An 8,577-nucleotide genomic window follows, 5' to 3' on the forward strand; every position below is an offset into this window, starting at 1 on the left:
AAAAAAAAAAAAAAAAAAAATTGTGCTGTCAAAATCTTAATCAAGTTTAGTGGAAAAATAGATTAAAAACCAGTGTATTATATAACCAATTAATATAAAAAGTCTGTAAGAGATATACTAAGATGTTCACTGTTGGTGGTAAGATTATGGGCCATTTTTGTTTCTTGTTATTTGGTTTTTTTCTCTCCTGATGACACTGCTAGTGCCCCCAACACAGTGTCTGAAGGCTGTGGAAGTGGCACCTCCATGGCTTTTCCCGGTCGCTGGGGGGAAGCATTAAGCCTTGCACCATAACGCTGCTGAGTAAGTTATTAACCACAAGATTTTCATAGATATCCTTTATCAGGTTGAACTTTTTATTGTGAAATAATTTTGTGAAATGCCTTTTCTCCCTCCGTTGTCACGATCGTGTGCTTTCTGTCCTTCTGTCCGTGTCAGCGCCCTGCGTGCAGCCGTGGGCGTTCTGTCTGGTGTTCCTGTCTCGCTGCGTTGCGGCAGCCCCCCCTCACCTGGGACGGTGCCTTCTGAGATCCCTGGCTGGTGCCTGAAATCACAGATAGTACTAGACTCTCTATATAGCAGGTTTCCTCTTAGACACATATACCGATGGTAAAGTTGGTAAAAGTTTATGTAAATGTCCCCCCCACCCCCGGAAAAATATCCTGCACTCTACTCAGTGGTCATCGCCTTGTGATCTGATGAGGGAGATGATGGACAGTGCGTACAGGATGGACATGGGGACAGAGAGGACTTGCGTCCCGGGCAGGACTGATGGGGCAGTGTGAGAGTTAGCATGCTACTCAGAGCAGTGTGCAGCCGAAAACTGAGAAGTTGCTGTTTATTTTATTTTATTTTATCTTATTTTATTTTTTTGAGACAGAGTCTCACTCTGTCGCCCAGGCTGGAGTGCAGTGGTGCAATCTCGGCTCACTGCAACCTCCACCTCCCGGGTTCACGCCATTCTCCTGCCTCAGCCTCCTGAGTAGCTGGAATTACAGGCGCCCACCACCACACCCGGCTAAGTTTTGTACTTTTAGTAGAGACGGGGTTTCACCATGTTAGCCAGGCTGGTCTCGAACTCCTGACTTCCCGATCTGCCCGCCCGTGATGGTATTACAGGCGTGAGCCACTGTGCCCGACCTGAGAAGTTGTTTATTTCTGGAATTTTTCATTTGATATTTTTGCACTGTGGTTGACTATGGGTAACTGAAGCTGTGGCAGATCCACGAATCAGGGGACTGCTGCGATTGGTCTTCAGGTTCCAGCAGCCTTGCACCTGGGATACGTCTTGGTGGTCCTCAGTGTGGCATCCTCTTGACAAGCGGTTGCATTCATTTGCTGATGTTTTGTTAGGGGTTACTGAGGCTGTGAGAGGACTGACGTGGAGTTCCCTTTGTTTTCTGTGTAATGCTGTTCTCACAGAAGGCGCTGGGAGGTATTTCCTCCTCCTCTTACTAATTCATGAGCACTGATGGGGCTGAGCATTTTCCTATATGTCTGTTGGCCATTTGGGAATGCCTCTTTAATTCATTTGCCTGTTTTTATGTTGTCTGTTTTTTAAAAAAACTGATTTGTAGTTCTTTCCTTATAGAGTTAAGAGTAAGTAAAGCTATTGTACTTAGCCAAATACATTGGATATTTTTTTCTGTGTTTGAAAGTTTATTCATTCATTTTTACCGTATAAATGTTTGAAATATTTTGGTATTTAAATCTGTAAAGCTTTTCCTCTGTGATTTCTGGCCTTGGTATTATGCTTAGAATCAAGAGTTCCTTGTTTCAGGGCTGTCAGGTATTTTCCCTGCTGTTTTTGTGATTTATTGTTTTACGATTCTTTCATTCACTGATCTGCAATGCTGATGGCCTTTTCCTCCCAGCCTTCGCCAGCTGCCTCAGTGTCTCAGTGAGTGTTTTATTGTTCTCCCTTCCTGCTGATGTGCAGTGCCCCTTTATCTTGTATCTGTATCTTGTCTTGTATTCCTGTTTCTACATTAAAGTCTTGTGGATTTTTTTTTTTTAGTTACTTATGCTATTGAAAGCATCAAGTGGGACCAGGTACGCTGGCTCACGCCCATAATTCCAGCACTTTGGGAGGCTGAGGCGGGTGGATCACTTGAGGCCAGGAGTTCAAGACCAGCCTGGCCAACATGGAGAAACCCTGTCTCTACTAAAAATACAAAATTAGCCGGGCATGGTGATGCACGCCTGTAATCCCAGCTACTTGGGAGGCTGAGGCAGGAGAATCACTTGAACCTGGGAGACGGAGGTTGCAGTGAGCTGAAATTGCGCCACTGAACTCCAGCCTGGGCGACAGAGGCAGACTGTCTCAAAAAAACAATTATCAAGTAGGTCGTAATTTGCATGGAAATAAATTATGTACAGATTTACCAGAAGGAATAGTCCATGAAAAAAGGTAGAGATCGTACTGTTCACGTTCTGTGTGAGATACCAGTGTTTTTCATCAGTACCATTTGTCCCTTGTGAGATGGCCCCGCACCGTGTTTTCTTAGCAGCCATGGCAGAAGGTAGTTGGAAATTAGATACTGCAGTCTTCCAGAGAGACCTCAGCGTGGGGCTATGCAAAGAAGGTGGACTGTGCGCGGGGCACCGCCTGTGCGGACCCTAACCCCAAGCTGCTCCGCACACCGCACCAGGGCCGCTGCGTGAGACTGGTGAGGCCGGACACTCGTGTGCGAGTTGCGTGAAGCAGGCTCGTCACTCACAGATGAGGAGGGGATAGCGGGGCTCATGGTGATCTGGCCTCCAAGGCTCAGGAAAGCGCCCAGGGTGGACGGGGTGTTGTCTGCACATCTGTGTGTGTCCCATGTTGTACTGCAGTTGGGAGACCCCAAAAGTGCTCTCTATTCTGGGTTTTATACTTGGGGGCCACCTGACCCGCTGGACTGAGTTTTAGGACACCCTGTTGTGGGAGGGATGGGAGCAGAGCCCAGGCCACTCTCAGCTGCTCCTTATCCCAGGGTGTTGCATTCCTAGCACGTTGGACAGTTTTTCTTGAGAACTACAAGCAAGAAAGGAGGAACAAACAGGTGGTTCAGTTCTCTGTCCCCGGGGAACTGTCCTGCTGGGGCAGGTGATGGAATCTGCCACATTTTCAGTGTTTTTGCCATGTATCTATAACCAGCACCTGAGCATGCAGGGATTACATTGGAACCCTAAGAATTGTATTCAGCTCCAGGCCCCAGGATTTGGTAAAATTTTGTAGTATCTGCATTACACATCCTACAAATTCTTTTGGCCTATAAAATATATAATTATAGTTCCTGAGGTACTTGGCTTAATATATTATTGATACAGAAACAGTACAAAACTGCTTTGACTAAAATTCCTTCATTATTTGTAGTAGTGGAATACATTGTTTTTTTCTCTCCAGCAATTCAGAATTATTCACTGCCTTGGTACTTCCTAATTTCCCTACTTGTCCAGGTCACATCTGTTTGCTTTCCTGACACCTTCACAGGCCTCCTTTGTCCCCAGGAAACCTCCCACGCCCGTCCACTTTCTCTCCTGTTTCCAGTTTCCCATGAGGCACGGCCGGTGCCGAGGCATCCAGGTCTCCCCTGCACCTCTGGATCGCGCACTCGTTCTGCTTTTCCCCCTGTATTTTGAGCAGATCTGACTTTTGCTAAGTCCGTGTGCCCCGCAGGTGTTTGTGTGGTGAGACCTTGTGCTCGTTCATTCCCTGGAAAGTTTGCAGTGGGTCTGGTATGTAAGTGTGAGGCGGGTCACTGATGCGGGAAGCTCTCGGCACATTGAAACCATCCTCTTTTTTTTTTTTTTTCTCGAGGCGGAGTCTCGCTCTGTCCCCCAGGCTGCAGTGCAGTGGCGCGATCTCAGCTCACTGCAACCTCCGCCTCCCGGGTTCCCGCCATTCTCCTGGCTCAGCCTCCCCAGTAGCTGGGACTACAGGCGCCCGCCACCTCGCCCGGCTAATTTTTATTTTTAGTAGAGATGGGTTTTCACCGTGTTAGCCAGGATGGTCTCGATCTCCTGACCTCGTGATGCGCTGCCTCGGCCTCCCAGAGTGCTGGGATTACAGGTGTGAGCCACCGTGCCCGGCCAAAACTGTCCTCTTTATAAAGCAGCCACTGGGTTTCGGTTTTATTAAGTACTTGAAAATCTCAAAAAGTTAAAAATGTCAAGTGAACTGTTGTTTTTTCCCCCAGTACCAACCTTTATGTGTTATGTGAGGAAATACTGATTTTATTATTTTTGATGGAAAATTTATGATTTCTGAGAAGTCATTTTTTGATTGAGAACTTTTATCTTTCTCAAATCTTAGCCTGTACGAGCCTGAACGTAGCCTGAACTAGCTAAGTTCAGGCTGCTGTAGTGAGCGTCTCCCCGGCAGCCAGAGTTGCAGGGCTGTGCTTGAGTTTGCTAGTCGCCGGGATGCTTTGAGGTAGAGGTGTGACCCTGGGCCTGTTCACCAGATGGCAGAAACCAGCTCAGATCAGCTTCTGCTAAAGAGGCCACTTGTCACCTCACATGACAAGGAACTTGGAGAGGCTTTACTTTTGTGTGCCGCCTTCCCTGTGGTCCATGAGCTGTCCCTGGCCTCACATGGAACCCCCTGAGGATGGCGGCTGCTCTGTTAGGCTCAGTGCTCCACTGAGACCTGCAGGCCCCATGGCTGGAGAGCAGGGGAGGATGTGGTTTCTGTTACTGGACAGGCAGTGCTGGGCCCCTAAGACGATGGGTAACTCCAGTCCAGCTGTGAACAGGTCTGCTGCCTGCGGGGGCTACCCTGCGTGTGTGAGTGAGCGCCCACACGCTGCGCCAGGTGGAACTGAGAGGCAGGTGGAAAGGCCTGTGTGCCCCGGCCTTAACCCTGGGTTCGCAGGACTTTCGCACACCACTTTTCTTTCAGTTTCTAGTTCTTTCCACAACTAGATTCAGTTACATTAATAAGCATAAAAGCCAAAATTGTGTTTCTGTTAACATAGGTTTACTGTTGCATGAATTAGTTAGGTCACTGTTTGACAGGCATTCTTATTTAATAGATTTTATTAAAATCAGATCAGTAAAGCTGCTACTATGGGATACAAGCTCAGAGACAGAATATATGACACTCATTTGAATCTTTGTTAAAATGGCCTTTGTAGACAAGAGATCAAAGTCCCTGAGGTAAAAGCTGATCTGCTGTTTGGTGCTACAATAAGGCTAAATAGTAGTGAGAATTTCTGCTGGTGCCTCAGGGAATTAATAAGGCTGGGGGCGGGGGCAGTAAAAACTACACATAAGCCAATTCCTTTAACGTTCATGTATAACCTTCCAAACATTTAATGACTGTGTGTGTATATGAATTAATTAATAATAGAGATGGGGCCTTGTTTTGTTGCCCAGGCTGGAGTGTGGTGGCACCATCGTGGCTCCAGCCCAAGCGGCTGAGACTGCAGGTGCCCCCATGACTGGCTGTGATGTAGGTTTTTTTGCTTACACTGGTTAAGGGAAAAGTGGTTGCCTAACAGTATGTGTAGTATCTCATTTATATGAAATGTGTAAATTATACCTTTATCAGCATATTTGCACAGAAAAATGTTTGGAAGGTCATATGTGAGTGTTAAAGGAACTGACTTCTGCGTGGTTTTTATTTTTTCCCTATTAATTTCCTTTACATAAATTGAAAAATGAAATCATACAATGATACTAGTTTATCTTTTCAAAATCAAATCCCATTCAAGCAGAATGTCCCACCTACCCTCACTCTCCACCCCACAGCTTGTGTTGTGATGAGTTTGATGTATGTCCTTCAAGATCTTTGACGTTAATTTTTTAGATATGCTTGAACCCGTCAGCAGTATAATGTTGTTTTGTATGTATTTCATTTTTTTTCTATCCTGTTTTTTTTTTTGTTGCTGTTTTTGCTTGTTTTTGAGACAGGGCCTCACTCTGTCACCCAGGCTGGAGTGCAGTGGTTGCAGTCACGGCTCAGTAGCCTTGACCTCCAGGGCTCAGGTGATTCTCCCACTTCAGCCTCTTGAGTAGCTGGGACTGCAGGAGCATGCGCCACCGCGCCTGGCTAATTTTTGTATTTTTGTTAGAGACAAGGTTTTGACATATTGCCCAGGCTGGTCTTGAACTCCTGGACTCAAGCAGTCTGCCCGCCTTGGCCTCCCAAAGTGCTGAGATTACAGCGGTGAGCCACTGTGTCCAGCCAACTGTTTTTATTTTGAAATAATTGAATAGAAAAGTTGCAAGTGTGGTAAATGAGATGTTTTTCTTGAGCCCTTTGAAAGTTGCCTCCTAGATGCCCCTTTGTTCCTAAACACGTTAGTGTGTATTTCCTACAAAGCCATTCTTTGTTGTTGTTGTTTTGTTTTTGTTTTGAGATGGGGTCTCACTCTGTCACCCACGTTGGAGTGCAGTGGTGCAATCTTGGCTCACTGCAACCTCCACCTCCCAGGCTCAAGCGATCCTCCTCCCTTAGCCTTCCAAGTAGCTGGGACCACAGGTATGTGTCGCTAGGCCCAGCTAATTTTTTCTATTTTTGGTAGAAACAGGGTTTTACCACTTTGCCGAGGCTGCTCTTGAACTGCTGAGCTCAGGTGATCTCTACCTCAGCCTCCCGAAGTGCTGGGATTATGGGCATGAGCCACCACACCCATCATACAAAGCCATTCTTTTACTGAATTATGATATAACTAGTCAACATCAGAAAATTTATGTGTATGCTTAAAATATATATGTGGTATTTTGCTATGTCCTGATTTTTTACTCCACAAAAGTTATTTTCTGATTTTAATTGTTGCATATACATTGTATTTTTCCTTTTAAAGGAGTCCTTTCTAATAATTGCATTGGTTTCATAGCCACAAATTAAAGAAGTTTATGATTGCATCTATAAGGTTGGTTTGTGTACCTCTAAATCTTTTTTCCCCTTGCTGTTTTTTTTATTGTGATAAAATATACTTAAATTTTATGACTTTAACCATTTCTGAGTGTGCTGTTAAGTGCCTTTAACCATTTCTAAGTGTGCTGTTAAGTGGCATTAAGTACCTTCACAGTGTCGCATAACAGCCATTGTAACTGTCATCATTGTCTGTTTCCAAAACATTTTCATCACCCCAAGCCGAAACTCTGTATCCCTTAAACAGTAACTTCTCTTACCTTCCTCCTCCCAACCCCTGGGAACCCCTGATAGACTTTTTGTCTGTGAATTTGCTTAAACCCGGTATTTCCTGTAAGTGGAATTATACAGTGTTTGTCCTTTTGTGTCTGGCTTATGTCATGTAGCATAAGGTTTTCAAGATTCGTCCATGTTGTAGCAGGTATCAGAACCCATTCCTGGATATATACTGTGTTTTGTTTATCCGTTCCTCTGTTCATGGGCACATGAGTTTTTTCCTGTCTTTTGGCTCTTGTGAATAATGCTGCTTCCAACATGTATATGCAAGTATCTGTTTTCAGTTCTTTGGGGTGTACACCTAGGAGTGGAAGTGCTGGATCATGTGGTAATTCTGTGTTTAACTTCCCGAGGTCAAACTGACAAACAGTTTTTCATGGTAGCTGCATCATTTTGTATTTCCATTAGCAGTGCATGAGGGTTCAGATTTCTCTACTCCTCACCAACACTTTTTACTGTCCATTTTGTTGATTGTAGCTCCTCGTGGGAGCACCGTGGTATGTCATCGTGGTTTTGACTTGCATTTCTGTAATGCATAATGAATGATGTCGGCCATCTTTTCATGTATTTATTAGCTGTTTGCATATCTTTGGAGAAATGTTTATTCAGATCTTTTGCCCATTTTGAAATTTATCTTTTTATTGCGTTGTAAGAGTATTTATTTATTTAGTCAGTCAGTCAGTCATGGGATCTCACTGTGTTGCCCAGGCTGGTCCGCAGCCCTTAGACTCAGGTGGCACTCCCAGTTTAGTCTCCTGAGTAGCTGGATTACAGTGTGAGCCACTGTGTCAGACTTGGAAGAGTCCTTTATATTTTCCAGATACTGGGCCCTTACCAGATACATGACTTGGAAGTATTTTCTCTTGTTCCTTATCTTTTTGTTTCTTGATGGTGTCCTTTGCAGCACAGATGTTTTTAGTTTTGATGACGTCCAATTTGTCTGTTTTTTCTTTGGTTGCTTGTGCTTTTGGTGTCATAATTTAAGAAATCGTTGCCTAACTCAAGGTTGTGAAGACTTACCCCTGTGTTTTCTTCTAAGAGTTTTATAGTTTTATCTCATATTTGTTTTTTATCTATTTCAAGGCAGTTTAAAAAATTTTTAAATTTTTAAATTTTTTGAGACGGGCTCTAGCTCTGTGACCCAGGCTGGAGTGCACTGGTGCAGTCATGGCTCACTGCAGCCCTGACCTCTGGAGCTCAGGCATTCCTTTCACCTCAGCCTCCTGAGTAGCTGGGACCACAGGTGTGCACCCCCATCCTCAGCTAGTTTTTGTATTTTTTGTAGAGACTGGGGTTTGCCATGTTGCCCATGCTGGTCTGGAACTCCTGGCCTCAAGCTGTTTGGCCTCTAAGAGCACTGGGATTAGAGGTGTGAACCACTATGCCCAGCTGAGTCAATTTTTATACACGGTGTGAGGTTGGGGTCCAAATTCATT

General features: G+C 44.9%; 1 protein-coding gene across 1 annotated transcript in view; it reads left to right on the forward strand.

The window, feature by feature from the left end:
* The window catches only part of EHMT1 (euchromatic histone-lysine N-methyltransferase 1), a 184,275-nt gene that overhangs the window by 11,881 nt on the left and 163,817 nt on the right, over nucleotides 1-8,577 (forward strand). The window lies entirely within an intron of this gene.

This window comes from Mandrillus leucophaeus, unplaced genomic scaffold, assembly GCF_000951045.1.
Source record: "Mandrillus leucophaeus isolate KB7577 unplaced genomic scaffold, Mleu.le_1.0 Scaffold28, whole genome shotgun sequence".
Taxonomy (NCBI): domain Eukaryota; kingdom Metazoa; phylum Chordata; class Mammalia; order Primates; family Cercopithecidae; genus Mandrillus; species Mandrillus leucophaeus.